This window comes from Podarcis cretensis, assembly GCF_951804945.1.
Source record: "Podarcis cretensis genome assembly, chromosome: 1".
NCBI lineage: Eukaryota > Metazoa > Chordata > Lepidosauria > Squamata > Lacertidae > Podarcis > Podarcis cretensis.
The window spans coordinates 135,511,244-135,531,321 of record NC_137170.1 but is presented as its reverse complement, the minus strand read 5'-3'; the positions used below and the strand labels follow the sequence as shown (position 1 = coordinate 135,531,321).

Genomic DNA, 20,078 nt, shown 5'->3' with positions numbered 1-20,078 from the left:
TATTATGCTTAATGTATGTAGGGTTTGACAAGACAATGACAAGAATCCACCAACAGCATACAAATCAATATGGCTAACCTGATCCAAAACACCCACCCACTCCACTCACACAGGAAAACAAAGACCACCACAGCCAATCACAAACAAACAACCACACCCTGGGCCAACCCCAACCTCTCTCACCACCAAAGGAACACAAGTGAACAGCACAAGCAACGCTGACACCAAATCTACCCCCCTTTTTAGGGGTTCAGGTGGGGGGGACTTTTAAGGGGAAAGTGGATTAGTCGCTCACCAAAACAGCGCTGTGGAAACATTTTGCCTCACAGCAAAAACTCCGTCTTTCGTTACAGAGATCAGGAGAAAATGCAGGCAGGGGAGAGGGGCTGGGGCCGGGCGCTCTTAGGCACAAGCAACGGAAAATGAGCCCACAATCGACAGCGATCGACTGGAACCTCCCGGGGATCAAGCAGTCGATCCTGATCGACCTGTTGGACGTCCCTGATGTAGGGAAACAGGGGAAGGGGCTTGGGTTTTTTGGGCAAAGGTGATTGGGAAGGAGACAGGTGGAGCCAGAAGTCCAGGCAGAGGCCATGCAAGGAAGAACCGCATTGTCAGGCTGGGGCAGAGTCACGGAAATGGTGTGCAGGATGCCTTGGGGTCCAACGCTGCACTGCTGTGGGGAACAAGCCCTACTTGAGGTGTAGTGCTCTCAACTCTCAGTACCTGGCTCTTCCTCTGGCATGGAATTTGAGAGGCAGGGAGACGCTGAGGGCAAAAACACATCGTCTTTTGGTAACCCTCCTACGCAGCCATTAATGAAGCAGAGGCGCTTCTGTGTGTGGCATTAGAGTGAAATTAAAACTAATATACAGACGCATGCTGGAATAGATGGGACAAGATCATAAACTGCCAAATTGAAACAGCTACAAAGCCGTTACGACTTGAATTGAAAAGAAGACTTCCTTCAATGCAAAATACAGTATTGGGAGGGACCTTTCATATATATATATATGCATATATGCATGCGTGCCTCCGAACGCCAGTGCTGGAAAACACAGGTGGGGAGAGGGTCTCATCCAGGCTTCCCAGGGCCATTTGGCTGGCCACTGTGAGAACACATGGCCAAGGGCCTGATCCAACATGCTCTTCTTATGGGTTTTTAATGTTTTGAGGCCTGCAGAGTCTGTGTGCCTAGTATTTCTGATATTACTAAAATTCACATATTCAGTTTTTTTTCTTCCTTCCTTCTTCCATTAAGAGGGAAACATAAAAATCCAAGTATGCTTGCTGTGTCAGTATGCATCTACTTAAGAAAGGTTGTAGCAGGAACTACGAAGTCCACAAAACATATTATTATTATTATATCAATTTATACACTGCCCTACACCCACGAGGTCTCAGGGCAGTTCACAAACGAGACCACATTATATAAAATCAAGCTGAAAGCAGTAACCCAATTACCCCCCCCCCCAAAAAAAAGCCACATTCTAAAAGGGTGTTGGATGTCAATAAGATCCAACACTAAGATCCAACACCAATAAGTTGGTTCCACAAGTATTTCTTTTTAATTTTATCTCCTGCCAGCAAATGGTTAAAGAACGGAAGCCTCTGATTTGTTGAGTTCCAGGAGAGAGAGTTTAAGAGAGGCTTTGGAGGGAGAGAGTTAGTTAGGTTGGTTTTGAGTTGTGGTTGTGGAGGGGGGTTGGAATTGAGGTTGGGCTTTAGGTTAGGAGACAGGTTGAAATATTCAGAGTGCTGAGGAGGGAGAGTTGGTTCAGGATAAGACTTCCGGGTTAGCGCGATCGGATTAATGGCGGATTCCCTCCGAGCTCCGGAGGGAATCGGCTCTGCTGAGGATGGGTCTTACCGCGCCGGCGACGCGGGGACCCTTAGAAACCGCAGGCGCGGAAGCCTGCGGACTTGGTGACTCGGCGGGCACCTTTAAGCGCCTTCCCCGACCCACGAAGAGCCTTTTTAAAGGCTACGGAGAGGGTACGGGGAGTGGCGTGGTGCTGTGAGTAGACCGCTACTGCAGTGGAGCGTAGCCGCGAGCCATGGCCGGAGAGCGCTGACTTTTTTTCCCAGAATTCGGACTGGAAAATAAACAACCCGTGAGTAGATTGGAATCTGGACTTTAAAATTTATACCTTTGAATTTGGTACAATCGGGGGATGTGCTAAAGGGAAGTCCGCACCCCCCCTACCTACAAACGATCTAAAGCAAGGATTGGAGAACTAAGGTGGAGAGTATTGTTTTTGGTGTCAGATAAAAGATACTTCAATGAATTTGACAGAAGAAGTCTTTGTGCTGGAGAGAAAGTGAGGAATTTTGGAAGCTTTTGTGTAAACCCCCCCCCCCCGAACCCGGGAGTGTCCTGTGCGTAAGCCGGAGGAAAAAAAATAAGGAGTTTGACAGCTGTCAAAGGAGCTGTCAAACGGGCGGTTAAAGTTAAGAACTTTGTTACTTAAAAACTCTCTGAATTAAAAGTGTTGCATTTGAACTGAGGTGGTTGGAAACAACGTAGCTATAAACAATAAGTAACGGACTGTTGGAAAAGGACTATCAAGTAATTGGAATCCCCCTAGGGGGAACTAGAGACATTACAATGGCTGCAGAGGGAAAATTACTGGCAGAGATAGAAAAAATGTTTTTTCTCATGGGAATCCTGCAAGAGCAGAGTACGGCTATGAACAAAGAACTTATGACCTTGAATTCTAAAACAAACAACTCTGCTGAATGCATAAAGGATTTGACTAATAAGAAACCTGCAGCTGAACCAGAAGAGACATTTTTGGAACAGGTGGAGAGGAAAGAAGGAGTGGAAAAGGAAAATACCAATCAGAAGCCTATATTGTCAGGAAATAAAGAAGAAGATTTTCGGATTACAAATCTGCGAAAGATGAGAAAGATGAAGGAGGAAGTCCCTGGAGTACCTGGAATTCTGGAATTTAAAAGAATAAAGAAATATGATTGGGACTTCCTCTTTGAGTATGGGAGATCAGCTGACCTTTTGCAGCAACTGCTTTCAAGTATTTTGGATGGAAGAAAACTTGGTGTGACTGCGACTGAATTCCTTCGAGACCTGAGGACCAACAAAAAGGATTACCAACAAAATCGGCGGAGAGAGACTGACAGAGACTTGAAGGCCTCGGATGTGAGGAATCTGGGCTAGGAACTGTTTCTGTAGACATAAGGGATGGAAACCGGGGTAGGGAGGGAGGGGAGAACAGAATTTTAAAATTTTATGATTTTTGTATTTGGCCATTATGACATATAATTAATTAAAATATAAAGGGAGAAATTCGTGGGAGGGAAATTAGGTCGACCTTAGAAAAAAAATTAATGTTTATAAGAGAATTGGATAAGTTAAATGTGGACAAGTAAAAAGAGTTAAGTTTTAAAAATAATAATAATATGTTAAAGATGAGAGATAAGAACTTGCTGAATTAATTATTGGAATTGGGATGTATGAAGAGGGGGTGGGGGGAAGTCAAGGAAAGAGGGTAAAGAAAGTAAGAGTATGAAATTATATATGTTTTGTTTTTGTTTTTGTTGTGTGTGTGTGTATAAAATGTGAAAACCTAATAAAAAAAATTATTAAAAAAAAAAAAGAGAAAGTTGGTTCAGGATAAAACATCCAGTGTAGTGTCCTGCAGGTGTTATAAGGCCGGATCTTGCTGGGAAACTGAGGGTGAGACAGGAGAAATAGCTGAAAAAGGATCAGTCTACTTAGGTCTCAGGGACGCGGGTGGCGCTGTGGGTTAAACCACAGAGCCTAGGACTTGCCAATCAGAAGGTTGGCGGTTTGAATCCCTGCGACAGTTCGAATCCTGTTGTTCGGTCCCAGCTCCTGCCAACCTAGTAGTTCGAAAGCACGTCAGAGTGCAAGTAGATAAATAGGTACCACTCCAGCGGGAAGGTAAACGGTGTTTCTGTGTGCTGCTCTGATTCGCCAGAAGCGGCTTAGTCATGCTGGCCACATGATCCGGAAGCTGTACGCCGGCTCCCTCAGCCAATATGAGTGCCGCAACCCCTGAGTCATCCCCGACTGGACCTAATGGTCAGGGGTCCCTTTATCTTTACCTTTACTTAGGCATCTAACTAGTCTGGAGGGGAGAGACTCCTCTGAGGATTAAGAGACTCCCAAAAGCCAGTTAAGGAAGGGGGGTTGTTGTGAGCCCTTAAGAGTCACAGGAGGCTTACCTCCTGTTACCTCAGGAGTTGGATTTGTTTAAGGGGTGGGTACCTGAAGGTACCTGAAGTGCCGCCTCAGAAAGGAACGAAACCCCTGTGAAATGAATTCAGCAAACTAGCTTATTAATTCTGAAGTAACCTAAGTTTCTCCACTTGTATTATAATACCTTGTTTTAAAATAAATCTTTATTGTTATTTTTAAAACATCTGCTTGAGACTCCAGCTTATTCATTTATAAAGACATTCCAGTCAGGATTCTACGCAAAAGGGAAGGATATACACAGTTGACAAGTGTGCTGAAGAGAAGCACAATTCAGTATAAATGGGAATTCCCAGAAGGGGTTTCCTTCTATTACAAGAACAAAAAATTCAAGTTGACAGATACACATGAAGCAGAAAAGTTCCTGAGAAGGTACGAAAAAGATCTGGGTAGAGAGGAAGCAAGACAGCGAGGAGGTGACCTGGATGCGGGGGGGAGGGAGACGGGGGGGAGTGGAGTTGGGGGCGGGGGGGGAACGGAGGAGGAGACGGAAGACACAAAATCGGAGGAAGAAGAGGAAGGAGAAGACAGAGAATCCAACAGAAAGAATAACACCAGATTCTAAAACAGAAATAAGGATAAAGCGCACGCAATAATAACCCAAAATGTCTCTTAAGTTTCTTTCGTGGAATGTGAATGGTTTTAACGATAAGCCCAAGAGAAACAAATTTGAAAAGATTATAAAGAAAAAAAATATTGATGTCATTTGTTGCCAAGAAACTCATGTTGCCAAAAAACATAAGCATATTCTAATAAATAAGAAGTTGGGAATAGAATTCATTAATTCAAACTCAAAGAAAAAAAGAGGGGTAGTAATCTATGCGAAGGAGAAACTAGAACCCAAACAAATTTGCAAGGATGAGGATGGAAGAGTTTTAGGAATTCAAATTAACTTCCAGGGAGAGAAAATAAACGTGGTAACAGTCTATGCCCCAAACTCAAATAGAATGGAGTTCTTTAAAAAACTGGAACAATCTTTATTAGAGCTAGACAACAATAAACTGGTCTTACTTGGAGATTTAAATGCGGTTCCGACGCCAGAACTAGATAGAAGTACAAGAAAAAAGAACATAAATCAAGGGAAACTACCGAAATCGTTTAATGATCTGGAAGAAAATCTGGACCTAATAGATATATGGAGATACAAAAACCCTACAACGAAACAATTTACCCACTTCTCTGAACCACATCAGAGCTGGAGCAGGCTGGATCAGATATGGATCTCAAGAGAACTAATAATAAGAACGGAGAAGTGCGAAATTCTACCCAGAACCTTATCGGATCATAGCCCAATAACATTACAATTAAAGTGGAAGATTCAAGGGCTGTACAGATGGAGAATGAATGACTACCTACTTGAAAAAGAAGAAGTGATCGAAAAAGCTAAAATTACCATTAAAGACTACTTTGACTTAAACATCAACAAAGGGACAGGTATAGACACAGTATGGGATGCTAGCAAGGCTGTGTTAAGAGGCCTCCTGATACAACAAAATTCCCAAAGAAAAAAGGCTAAAGAGAAAAAAAAAGAAGAATTAATCCATCAATTGAAAGAATGCGAAAAAAATATGATAAAAAACCCAAATGACGATGGCTATAAGCAACAATATAAAACGCTCCAAACAGAATACTCGATATTAATAAGCCAAGAGGTGGAATGGGGAATAAAGTTAATGAAACAAAGGTCCTTCGAATCAGCAAATAAAATTGGAAAGTTTCTGGCGTGGCAACTGAGAAAAAGAAGAAAATTTAGTACCATCAATAAAATAAAAGTTGAAGAACAAGTCTTGGAAGACCCCAATGATATAAAAAAGAACTTCCTTAAATTCTATGAGAACTTATACAAAAGAGAAGAAGAAGATTTAACGGGCATCGCAAAATATCTAGAAGAAAATAGTCCCAAAAATATATCAGAAGAGGAAAGAACCACCTTAAATAAACCCATAAAAATAGAGGAGATCCGAGAGGCAATCAAGAGGATGAAACTGGGGAAAGCCCCAGGCCCAGACGGGTTATCTGCCAAGTATTACAAGGTCCTAGAGGAACACTTAACACCAGTACTATGTGACGTAATCAACGAGATACTAAGAGGAGGAAAAATGCCAGCATCCTGGAAAGAAGCCTATATCACGTTGATTCCGAAACCAGATTCAGACAAACTTAACATCAAGAATTATAGACCGATTTCATTACTAAATAACGACTACAAGATCTTCGCAGATATAATGGCACACAGACTTAAAAAGTGTTTAACTAATCTCATCCATATTGACCAGGCCGGTTTCCTTCCCAACAGACAAATAAAAGATAACATTAGACATACAATAGACATCATTGAATATTTAGAATGTCATAATGAAATTCCCGCTGCTTTAATGTTCGTCGATGCCGAGAAGGCTTTCGACAATGTCTCCTGGGGTTTTCTGATAAAGTGCCTGGAAAGATCAGGGATAGATGGCATATTCCTGCAAGGAGTTAGAGCAATCTACACACAACAAAGAGCTAGATTAATTATTAACAATACCCTGACAGAACAGTTTGAAATAGCAAAAGGCACTCGACAGGGGTGCCCTCTGTCACCGCTGTTGTTTATCATGGTTTTAGAGATAATCACAAACAAGATAAGAAAAACCCCAGAGATCCGTGGCATAAAAATAGGAGCGAAAGAATATAAACTGAAAACATATGCAGACGATCTTATGCTGTCATTGGAAGAACCAAAAGAGAGCGTCGGCAAAGTGTTAAAGCTACTAGAGGAATTTGGAAAATTATCCGGATTTAAATTGAACAGAGCAAAGACTAAAATAATGACCAAAAATATGGAAGAAGAAACCAAAAATGATCTTGAAAGTCAAACTGGAATTAAAATAACTAAAAAAGTAAAATACCTTGGAATCTGGTTAACTATGAAAAATATAAATCTGATTGAAAATAATTATAAGAAAACATGGAAAGAAATAATGAAGGACTTGGATACATGGAATAGAATACATCTCTCGTGGTTGGGGAGAATGGCGGCGATTAAAATGACCTTACTACCTAAATTACTCTTCCTATTTCAGAATATACCGATAATTAGAGGAACCTCAATATTCAAAGAATGGCAGAGATTACTTTCTAAATTCATTTGGCAGGGAAAGAGACCAAGAATCAGATTTAAATTGCTCACAGACCAAAGAGATAGGGGTGGCCTTGCGGTTCCAAACTTGAGGTTATATTACGAAGCTGCATGTCTTTGTTGGGTAAAAGACTGGATTGTCATCAAAAACAAAAATTTGTTAGATCTAGAGGGGTTTAATCTAAGATTCGGTTGGCATGCCTATTTATGGCGAGACAAGGGAAGGGTTCATAAAGGTTTTTCTAACCACATTTTCAGAGGGCCACTGCTGGAAGTGTGGGAAAGGAATAAAAAACTGCTGGAGCAGAAAACGCCCTGGTGGTTATCACCAATAGACATTTTAACAATTAAAAAATTAAATATAGAGGGGGAAAGATGGACATATGAAGATTTACTAACCAAAACAGAATCCGGATGGAGGATTAGACCTTATGAAGAAATAAAAAGCAAGCTGACTGGCTGGATTCAATACCATCAAATTAATTCAATGTGGAGAGAAGATAATAAGATCGGAATAAATGACAAGAAATCTAGATTTCAGATTGAAATAATAGAAAGTAAAACAAAATTATTATCAAAAATGTACAACCAGTTACTTGAGTGGGACACCAAGGACGAGGAAGTAAAGGATGTAATGGTGAAGTGGGCGGTAGACCTAGGGTACAACATAGAGTTTGACAAATGGAAGGCATTGTGGTGTAAAGATATGAATTTTTCAGCATGCACGACACTAAAGGAAAACATGTATAAGATGATGTACAGATGGTACATAACGCCGGTAAAACTACATAAAATGTATAGAACGGGCGATAAACTGTGTTGGAAATGTAAGAGCAAGGAGGGCGAATTCATTCATATGTGGTGGACGTGCGAGATTCTCAAAAAATTTTGGGAATCCATCTATAATGAATTAAAAAAAATTCTTAAATACACGTTTGTTAAAAAACCCGAAGCCTTCCTGCTGGGGATAATTGGTAAGGATATCAAAGAAGAAGATAGAACCTTTTTTCAATATGCAACGGTGGCCGCCAGAACCCTCATAGCACAGTACTGGAAAACACCAAAAATCCCAACACTAAAGGAGTGGCAACTTAAATTATCCGATTATTTGGAGCTGGCTAAATTGACACAGAAAATAAGAAATCAAAGAAGTGCAAAATTTAACAATGAATGGGATAAATTTAGGATATATATGGAAATAGAGACAAGGGGAAAATTAAAATGTTGATCAGAAACACATATGTACTTATAGATATCACAGTAGGCATGAGATAACGCTTACTACGTAAAAAGTTTTATTAAGGAATAGACACAGCAGATAGATAAACAAGATAATAATTTCCGAAATCGAGATAAAGGGAAGTCGATCAATGTCATCAAAGTTGTATGTATTTCATGTTTTGTTTGTTTGTTTTTTTCTCTTTTTCTCTTTTTTCTTTTTCATTTTGTCTTTTGTATGTTTGTGAAATATATTTATGTCAAAATTTAATAAAAAATTTAAAAAAAAAAAAAAGAGACTCCAGCTTATTGGTTATCCCCCACACCAAAGTCCCCCACAGGATACTCTGGGATAGTTAGCATTTGTTTTAAGTGAGGTGGGGGCGATATATGTAAGAGAGAGTGGGCAAGTTGGCGCAAGTGGTAACTGAGACGTCGGGCCCGTCCCCCCCCCCCAAAAAAAGAGCCACATTCTAAAAAGGTGTTGGATGGCAATAAGATCAACCAAAGGCCTGGTTAAAGAGGAACGTTTTTGCCTGGCGCCTAAAGGTGTATAGTGAAGGCACCTGGCAAATTTCCTTGGGGAGAGCATTGCACAGAAGGGGAGCCAATGCAGAGAAGGCCCTGTTCTCATGTTGCCACCCTCCAGACCTCTTGAGGAAGAGATAGCACATGAAGGAGGGCCTCAGAAGATGATCTGAGTGTCTGAGTAGGTTCATATGGGAAGAGGTGGTCCTTGAGGTATTGTGGTCCTGAGCCATTTAAGGCTTTATAGGTCAAAACCAGCACTTTGAATTGGGCCCAGAAACTAATCAGTAACCAGTACAGTTGGACCAGGATTGGTATAATATGCTCAAACTGTCTTGTGAGCAACCTGGCCGCTGAATTCTACACCAGCTGAAGTTTCTGAACTGTCCTCAGAGGCAGCCCTACGTATAACACATTGCAGTAATCTAACCTTGAGGTTATCAGAGCATAGGCAGCAGTAGTCAGGCTATCCTTTTCCAGATAGGGGTGTAGCTGGGCCACCTGCTGAAGCTGATGGAAGGCACTCTGGGCCACTGAGGCCGCCTGAGCCTCAAGCGACAGCAAAGGATCCAGGCTATGAACCTGCTCCTTCAAAGGAAGTGTAACCCCACCAAGACCAGGCGACCTCCCAGCCATCTGGTCTAGGGAACCCCACCCCCCACTAACATTGCCTCAGTATCTCTCTTTTTTAAAACTATTTTTAATTAATTTTTACAATACAGTGGTACCTCAGGTTACATATGCTTCAGGTTACATACGCTTCCACTAACCCAGAAATAGTACCTCGGGTTAAGAACTTTGCTTCAGGATGAGAACAGAAATTACGCGGCAGCGGCGTGTCAGCAGCGGGAGGCCCCATTAGCTAAAGTGGTACCTCAGGTTAAGAACAGTTTCAGGTTAAGTACAGACCTCCGGAACGAATTAAGTATGTAACCAGAGGTACCACTGTAACAGAAAATAAAAATATCCCATCACAACTGCCCAATGTATTATTATTATCATTATCATTATCATTATCATTATCATTATCATTATCATTATCATTATCATTATCATTATCATTATCATTATCATTATCATCACCAAGAAGGTTCACATAATGCCAAATTCTGCCTTTCTGTACCTTAAGCCCATTAGTTCTAGTTTTGCCCCTAGGGCAGCAGAGAGCATACTCTTCTGTGTGACAGCCCTGATATTATTTCAAGAGTGCTATTGTGTCCCTCCTTTTGTCAAGTTCCTCCTAATTTTCCTCCTAACGCTTTCTATACTACTGAGCATCTTCATCGCCCTCCTTTGAACCTGTCCCAATTTGTCTAGATCAGCCTTTATCAACTTTGGTTCCCCAGGTGCTGTTGGACTACAACTCCCATCATCCCTGACCACTGGTGCTGCTAGCCAGGGATGGTTGAGAAAGGCTGGTCTGGTTCTAGTTTTGCCCTTAGGGCAGCTGAGTTCTAACTAGTGTGGAATAATTACAATGGAGGCTGGTTCATTAGGACAAGTGGGGCTCTGTCCCACCAACCTCAGTCTGACCTCTGAAAGCCCCCACTTGTCTGCTGTCTTTCTTGCAACCAGTTCAGGGGTTTCCTTCGCCATGAAATCATATTTTTCATGTACTTGCCCTCTGTTCCAGAAGAAAGAGGCCAGCAAAGTCTGGCTCTGGAGCACAGCAAGATATAGCAAGGTCAGACATATCCTAAGAGCCCACTGCTCTAAAAACATGACTCTTCTCCCTGTACACAGAACAGCCAATGACCCAGATCACATGCGAGCAATTCTTATTATTTTGTATAGCCTGCCTCTTCCAGGTTAAGGCAGCCTGGAAGCCTCCAATTTCCTGGAGCCAGCATACTGCCTGATGATCTGCCTGTATTTTAAGTTAGATTGAATTGAAGAGACTCAGACTTCCTTTCTTAGCTTAGCAAGGTTCATGTGATAGTATCTGAGAACCCCTGCCCTAGACATGAGCTAAGAGGGACCTTTGCGCACACAAGCTGTGTCAGAGAGGCAGCCCATTGTTTTGGAAAGGCTCCATGGAACCCTGCCTGGAACATGCTCCATTAGACGTTGCCAGATGACCAGGACCATGTCCTAGTAAAAATGACTAGACAGAAGAGCTGACAAGAGGTCTTTCAAAATATATGGGGTTGTTGTCTGGGAATTTGACTCCAGGGAACTGTTTAATATTTTGTCTTAGAGCACCCTTGGATTTGTTCATCAGCATGAGATGTTTCATCCTTGATAACCTCATAAGGAGCAATCTATTCCTCAAGCCACTTAGATGGGAGAAGATGATCCCATGGCACACATTTGTGCCAATGTGAGCAGAATAGCTTCAAACCAACTCCACAAGATAAATATGTTTGTGAACTGCAGCTCTGCGTGCGTTACAGTCAATGTGCATAGTACTTTATCTCTTCTACTTTATCAAAGTGTTTAAGAAGGGAGAGATCATTTGTAGAATTCGTATTCATGGAGAGCAGAATGGTTCTGCAAAACGGTCATGATCTTGCCTGAAAGGCTGATTAGCCCATGCTAGCCAACTCTTCATGCATGGAATGCCTCTCACACTCTTCACATTTCAGTCACCAATGATGGAGACCAGCTTACTTATCCAACTCGATAATCACTGCTTTTGTGAAGTGCTTGGTGGAATCCGATGAAATAAGTGTAATTAGAATATAGGGTTATAATGTATAGGGTTACAGAAAATGTTCTTTTAAAAAAACAAACAAAAAACAACTTAATCCAGAGGTTTGTAGAAGATCAGTCTACATTCCAGTCCCAAAGAAGGGCAGTACCAAAGAATGCTCCAACTACTGCACAATTGCGCTCATTTCACACGCTAGCAAGGTTATGCTTAGAATTCTACAAGGCAGGCTTAAGCAGTATGCGGACTGAGAACTCCCAGAAGTGCAAGCTGGATTTCAAAGGGGCAGAGGAACCAGAGACCAAATTGCAAGCATGCGCTGGATTATGGAGAAAGCTAGAGAGTTCCAGAAAAACATCTACTTCTGCTTCATTGACTACGCAAAAGCCGGCTTTGACTGTGTCGACCACAGCAAACTATGGCAAGTTCTTAAAGAAATGGGAGTGCCTGATCACCTCATCTGTCTCCTGAGAAATCTCTATGTGGTACCCAGTTCACCAGATTATGAGTCCACCATTCGTAACCGCTACACCATGCTGGCTCTCTCTACTATTAATGTTAATTGAAATAATAATAGCTGTAATAGCATTAACAAGTGAGGCCCTGCAACAAAGTGTTGCCGTTTGGAGTGCAAAGTTCCTGCTACTCCATTACAGTCACCTCAAGGCCTTCTCTCCGGCCCTGCAACAGTCAGGCCATAGTTGCATACCCTCCAGCATTTCTCCAATGAAAATAGGGACATCCTAAGGAAAAGTGGGACAGCTTCTCTAAATTAGGGATGTCCCTGAAAATAGGAACACTTGGAGGGTCTGTATTTATTGCATGCATTACTTTTGCTGGTTATAATGCTAGTGCTTTTTCCTGCCTTCCTTCCTTCCTTCCTTCCTTCCTTCCTTCCTTCCTTCCTTCCTTTCTTTCTTTCTTTCTTTCTTTCTTTCTTTCTTTCTTTCTTTCTTTCTTTCTTTTAGATTATATCTGCTCTTAATTCCCCCCAAATCATTTTTATTTGGTTTTACAAATACAAAATTATAAGAATCTAATATTCAGAGATTCCTCCAAATCTTGAGACTTCCCCCCCACCCGCTCCATGGGTTCCCATTTTAAACATTTACAACTGGATATTTTTCCATATGTCAATCAAATATTGTCCGTGGTATTTGTTACACTGCAAGTGAAATCAAAATCCTGCCAAAGTTTCCATCTGCTGACAGTGCTCTCCTCAATGCTTTATATTGCATTTCTAACATTTCCTTTTATACTGCATTACTTGTTGTGCTACACACCTGTGGCTTTTTCATCGATATACCTCCATGCCACACTAAATTTTAAACAGTGGGAAAGAGCTGTGTGTTGGGATAATGCCCCAAATTTTGTCATGTGTGCAATGTTGGCATGATCACAATAAACATGGGGGGAATTACAATGCAAAACTCCTGTGGTTTTCAAAGTTAATCCCCCCACCCCACCCCGGCAATAAGTGCTAAACTTCCACTAGATTCCGCTTAATTTCTATTAAGTAGCTTTTACATTGCGTGAAAGATGTGTGAAAATTAATAGGTAAGAAAACAATGAGAAGCCAGGAGAACATCTGACCGCAGCCCATCAGTCTAGGCATGGAAAGGTCAGTGTCAGTTCTCATGGTTACTCATTTTTCCAAGCTTAAATTCAGTTCTCCACATTTCTGCAGAAAAAGTGGTTTATTTATTTGTTAAAATTCCTGTGAAGATTTATTTCTCCTAATAAATTTCTCCTAATAAACTACAGTATAAACAACTAAATGTGTTTGTACACATTTTGCAAACAATTCACCCCATATAGTGCATTTTACTATGTTATTTTCACCAATACATTCATTATTATGCACACTTTCCCCTAATATATGCATTTTTGTAAACACTGGTTAGTTGTTGAACAGCATTACAAAATTCCGCTAAGCGTGAATTTCAAGATATGGCTTATGTTTCAGTTCTCCTATTGTTTCAGAAAGTGAGAATTGGATAGAGATTTGCCTTTAAATAAGAACTGGATTGAATTCATTCCCCATCCCTACATCATTCCTTATTGGCCCTATTTTGAAGTGTGTGTTTTGCAAGTGGAAGGCAGGAATGGGTTTGATGGACACATCTGTACCCCATCCTAACTGCCTCAAATTGTTTAGTTGCTCCATGGACAACTCTACCTTGTGGCATTCAAAAACATCTGCTTGGTGTGAACCAAGTGTCCAATCCAGACAATCAGAAGTATTATCCATGGTCCTATTTGAGTGTTTTTCACTCCTGTGCAGAATGACCCAGAAGCAAGAAACAGGGCCGTGCTAAAGTGGGTAGGGGGTTGGGGCATGGGAATTTGCCCCAACATTGCTGGGGGCACCCCCTACACTCCCCACCTTTGCTTCCTTAGTACACACTTACAAACCTTGTGGTTGGGGAACTCTGTGATATGAAGTTAATTTCTCCATTGATGTCTCTGGGCAGCTCTTATTTCCAACCCAGGAGCTTCTCAGTCTGAACCAGGAAGGGATGCAGATGGCACTGTAGGTTAAACCACAGAGCCTAGGACTTGCCGATCAGAAGGTCGGTGGTTCGGTATATTTAAATACCTTTTTCATTTCGTTATAGATCATTTCCCAGAAAGCCTTGATCCTTGGGCACGTCCACCAAAGGTGAAAGAATGTACCTTCAGTTTCCTTACATTTCCAACATTTATTATCGGGCAAATGATATATACCTTTCTGAAGAAACCAGAGGCCTTTCTTCTGGGCATGGCCGGCCAATTGGTGTCAAAGAAGGACAGAACTTTCTTTATGTACGCTACCGCAGCAGCAAGAATACTTATTGCAAAGTATTGGAAGACACAAGATCTACCCACTTTGGAAGAATGGCAGACGAAGGTGATGGACTATATGGGATTGGCAGAAATGACTGGCAGAATCCGTGACCAGGGAGAAGAGTCGGTGGAAGAAGATTGGAAGAAATTTAAAGACTACCTACAGAAATATTGTAAAATTAAGGAATGTTTGAATGATGTTGGATAGAAATTAAGTGGTTTCCAGCTGTAATGCTCTAAGATATATGAAAAAAGGGTTATAAACAGGTTAAAACTTAATGGTAAGGATTTGCTGAACCAACAATTTGAAGTAGAATACAAAAAAGGGAGGTATGAGGAGGTCCGGGAAATAAGCTAAAGGAAAATTAGCAATGGAAAATCTGTATGTTTTTAACTATTTTTATTTTGTATTTTTGTTATTTTCTTTTTTCATTTTTATTGTAATATTTTAAAAAATCTTAATAAATATTCTATAAAAAAAAAACAGAAGGTCGGTGGTTCGAATCTCCGCGACGGGGTGAGCTCCCATTGCTCGCTCCTGCCAACCTAGCAGTTTGAAAGCACCTCAAAGTGCAAGTAGATAAATAGGTAAAGGTAAACGGTGTTTCTGTGCGCTGCTCTGGTTCTCCAAAAGCGGCTTAGTCATGCTGGCCACATGACCTGGAAGCTGTACGCCGGCTCCCTCAGCCAATAAAGCGAGACGAGCGCCGCAACCCCAGAGTCGGCCACGACTGGACCTAATGGTCAGGGGTCCCTTTACCTTTATGAACCAGGAAGTGACCTATCCAGACCATGAGATGGTTCTGCCTGCTCTTTACGCACATCTCTGCTTCTCCAGGCATTCCATTCAATTTCTTCCACCCCATTGTAAGTCCCACTCCAGCCCATCAACATCCCAGGCAATGATTGTGGGACTGGTCCCCACCCTCCACTCCTTAGGGTTTTTTGTACTTGGAGTTACTCAAAGTCAGCCTCTGCATCTGGGATGGGATTGAATTGGTGTAGGTATATGGTTAACAGTAGGGCACTGCTTTCTACTTATTTATACCAACGTTTTACTAAGGGCTAATAAAAGGCAATACCAACAAATCCTAATTTTCAGTTCACTTGGCTGCTTCAGGGGGAGAGCTGGCTGGCACAGCCAGAACCAGCTGCCCTGGGACTTTTCCTCTCCCAGATCGGCCTCCCTCTGGTGCCACCGCACCCGGTGGCATCAGAGGGACTCAACGGAAACCTGCAGCCATTTCTTTCTTTCTGCTTATTTCCTGCCTGCCTTCCCAGGTGGTCTTCCCAGGGTTACCACCTGCTGGTCAGACTCAGACCCACCTAGTGGGGTTGCTCTAGTCCACGTGGTTCCTCCATTCCCAAAGCTGTGGGATGTAAGAGTTTCTTTCTTTAAAAGAAAATGCACTGTGTGCATCACACAAATGACCATGTTTCACTCTCCCTCCCTGTTTATAAAATATAGAATTTGTAATATATGAACAAACCACTATGATTGAGATATTTGGTTAAAAATGATAAAATAGTAAAATGAAATCAGGTTTTAAGCTGAATCCAGCATTACACTGAGGGCACTCCTGCTTGCTCTTAGAGTAGGCAGCAAGATGCTAATCTAAGAAAATAGGGCATCTCATCTGCAAACAGATGCATTTAATCCTGACTCACATTGATACATATTTCAGCCATGCTGGCCAAGCGTGGTTTTCCTTTCTGCCAAAATATACAATAAGGACACTGGTCAGAAGGAGGAGGACTGCCAGTACCAAAGAAATCATGTACTTGCTTTCAACAACCACAGCATTTATTTATTAACTAGAGGGAAGTAGTAGGCAATTCTGTGGATATCATCATTAAATAGTTTCGCCACTAAGTGGGCACTAGGCTTGAATGAGTCTGGGTGGTACCAGGAAATTTTGGTTGCTGCTCTATCTTTGTTTAAAAGAGACTATAAGGCTCTTGTGCAGTTTCCTGGCTGGCATGTCCTCTAAGTCTCCCACGACATGAAAAGGTCCTGCATTGTCTCAAAAGACAATGGAAGAGTGCACCATAGAGGGTGGAGTCAAACCATGGAGAGTGCCTGCTGTGGTTGCAGAGAGCGATATGCAAGAGACATGTTTTGTTGCAGCTGGGGCAGAGGAAGGCATCCAGTTTCATTGCTGCATGATGTTCTCTGTGCCCCTCCCAGCCGTCATTCCTCCTTTGGTCACTGTTGCGGATACACAACCTGTCTCCAGGTGCTGTGGTTGTCTGCAAGGGATTCCCACATGGCGGGGCTAATGTTGCCAGCCTTCATGTCACACTTGCAGACATCTTTATAACACAGAGTTGGTCTACCAGTGGACCTGGTGCCTGAAGGCAGCTCCTCGTAGAGCATGTCTTTGGGGATCCTGCCTCTTTCCTTTTGTGGACATGACCACGTCAGTGCAGATGTCGTTGAGACAGAAGGGCAACCAAGATGATCAAGGGTCTGGAAATCAAGTCTTATGAAGAACGTTTGAGGGACTTGAATATGTTTAGCCTAGAAAAGAGGAGACTGAGAGGAGATATGATTTCTTTCTTCCAATATCTCAAGGGATGTCTCATGGAGGATGGAGCAAGCTTGTTTTCTCCTGCTCTGGAGGGTAGAACATGAACCAATGGCTTCATGTTACAAGAAAGGAAATTCCGACTAAACATCAGGAAGAACTTTCTGACACAAAGAGCCATTTGACATTGGAAGGTGGTAGACTCTCCTTCCTTGGAGGTTTTTAAGCCAAGGTTGGATGGCCATTTGCTGAGATTCCTGCATTGCAGGGATTGAACAATATGACCTTGTAAGATCCATTACAGTTCTATGAACCACTTCTATTGGTTTCTGAGATCACCTGATGAACTGGAGGCAAGGAGTTTCGTTCTTTCATGTGGTTCTTGGATTCACACTTAATAAATGTGCACTTAAGGACAAACCACGTGATTAACATTATATGCAGTTCGACCCTTACTGCCAATTAAGTATGTACTAGATTGCAGCATAGGGACGCGGGTGGCGCTGTGGGTTAAACCACACAGCCTAGGACTTGCTGATCAGAAGGTCGGCGGTTTGAATCACCGCGACAGGGGGAGATCCCGTTGCTCGGTCCCTGCTCCTGCCAACCTAACAGTCTGAAAGCACATCAAAGTGCAAGTAGATAAATAGGTACCGCTCCGGCGGGAAGGTAAACAGCGTTTCCGTGAGCTACTCTGGTTCGCCAGAAGTGACTTAGTCATGCTGGCCACATGACCCAGAAGCTGTATGCCAGCTCCCTCAGCAAATAAAGCAAAATGAGCGCCACAACCCCAGAGTCAGTCACGACTGGACCTAATGGTCAGGGGTCCCTTTACCTTTACCTAGATTGCAGCATTAGTTTTTTATTTTACTAAACCATTAAACCACTGGCTGCTATACTTGCACAAGCTACATTCTTGCAGATGGGTGTGTGCGCAAGTCCAAATAGCTATTATATTTTTATGCCCTGATGCATAAACAGTTAATTGAAGAGGGAAAAGCACACAAGAAGTCAATTAAGGCACTTGAATTTCAGATAATATAATTTGGTTGTGCTTCTTGTACATCTGCCTCACACTGCTTGAATACATTTCTCTTTTGGTCACAGGGCAATGTGGTCAGCAACATACAAACTAGAAACTCAAGTGTGTGCTGCCAATTTGGGATGAGTTTATTCCAGGCCCAACGTTCTAAATGAGATTAAACCAGTCAGATTGAATGGAATTGATGATGAATACAGTGGAAGCATTCAGGCTGAAGCAAGCCAGACCTCCATGTGACTGGCATATGGTTCACTCAGCCTTGACACTGCCAACTGAAATATGGTTTTCCAAGGAGGCCAACTGTCATGGCCACCACTGCAAAACAAACATCATAGTCTGCCTTTCCACAGAAGCCTACTGCAAGCCAGGGAACAGGCGGAGGAGAAAAAGGTGCAATGACAGGAAAATGGGGAAGTTAGTCAGAGAAAGCCAGTCTAGATCCTTAAGGGTGGAGGTTTGGGTTTCTTTATAAAAAAAGGTTTAGCAACTGCTAAGAAAATACAATGGCTTCAAACCAAAAATGAATTTGATGGAAGTGAAAGACCTCATTTTCCTATTGGGGTTGCTATGATACTTTGCACCAGGCAATAAAGGCTCCCAGCTGTAGCAAAAGTATCTTATAACTTGGCCATTCCACTCTCACCAGCTTCACATGTGAGGGTTCACACATTTTGTGACAAAACACTCAGCAGCTTGCCACATACTGCTGCTATTCCTCGCTGCCCCCCAGGGAAGCTAAAATCCCTACAAGAGGTGGTGGGATTTAAATCAGGGGAAAGCATGGTAGGAAAAGATTAACACCCCCCTCAGATCATCACTTTCCTAGTCTTCACAGCAAACTCCCTGTGACTGATATTAGCTAAAAAAGAGCAGGATCCTAATTTGTTGTTGTTGTTGTTTAGTCGTGTCCGACTCTTTGTGACCACCCTGGACCAGAGCACGCCGGCACTTCTATCTTCCACTGCCTCCCGCAGTTTGGTCAAACTCATGCTGGTAGCTTCGAGAACACTGTCCAACCATCTTGTCCTCTGTCGTCCCCTTCTCCTTGCGCCCTCCATCTTTCCCAACATCAGGGTCTTTTCCAGGGAGTCTTCTCTTCTCATGAGGTGGCCAAAGTATTGGAGCCTTAACTTCAGGGTCTGTCCTTCCAGTGAGCACTCAGGGTGAGGAAATGGAGGCAGTGAGAGATTTTACTTTCTTGGGCTCCATGATCACTGCAGATGGTGACAGCAGTCATGAAATTAAAAGACACCTGCTTCTTGGGAGAAAAGCAATGACAAACCTAGACAGCATCTTAAAAAGCAGAGACATTACCTTGCCAAGAATAGCCCATATAGTTAAAGCTATGGTTTTCCCAGTAGTGATGTGTGGAAGTGAGAGCTGGACCATAAAGAAAGATGATCACCAAGGAATTGATGCTTTTGAATTAAGGTGCTGGAGGAGACCCTTGAGTGTCCCATGGACTGCAAGAAGATCAAACCTCTCCATCCTTAAGGATCCTACTCAGCAAGTAACAAAACCAAGCAAACCTCCAGCCCAGAATTAAAAGATAAAGAGAGCCAACAACAGCAAAAGCACAACAAATTGCTGCCAGCAGCAGCCTTTTAAGAAAAAGCCAGAGAGAACAGGTGGGTTATGAGCTCGTTCCTAAAGGTCAGAAGCATTGTGATCTGAAAGGGCCCTGCTGGAAAAAGGTTCCAGAGCTGCAGGCTTTCTGCATCAGACGGATCTGCTATAGTAATTTACAGATCCTAATAACAAAGCAAAACAAGTGTCATGTGGAAAATGCAACCTGCAGAATTGCTTACACTTGGGTGCAATGAGGTACTGGGTAACCATGGCCTAGTTTTCAGGAGGTGGTAAACCTTCATCTCTTCAGATCATGCAGCTCAATACTTCTCCCTTTCTTTTTTAAAATGCATATTGAAATA

General features: G+C 42.3%; 1 long non-coding RNA gene across 1 annotated transcript in view; it reads left to right on the top strand.

Moving 5' to 3' along the window:
- Positions 1 to 9,874: 9,874 nt before the first annotated feature.
- The window catches only part of LOC307220362, a 54,646-nt gene continuing 44,442 nt past the window's right edge, over positions 9,875 to 20,078 (top strand). Inside the window, exon 1 of the long non-coding RNA XR_013840852.1 lies at positions 9,875 to 9,997. This is a non-coding gene — a long non-coding RNA (uncharacterized lncRNA). The remainder of the gene's footprint in view (positions 9,998 to 20,078) is intronic.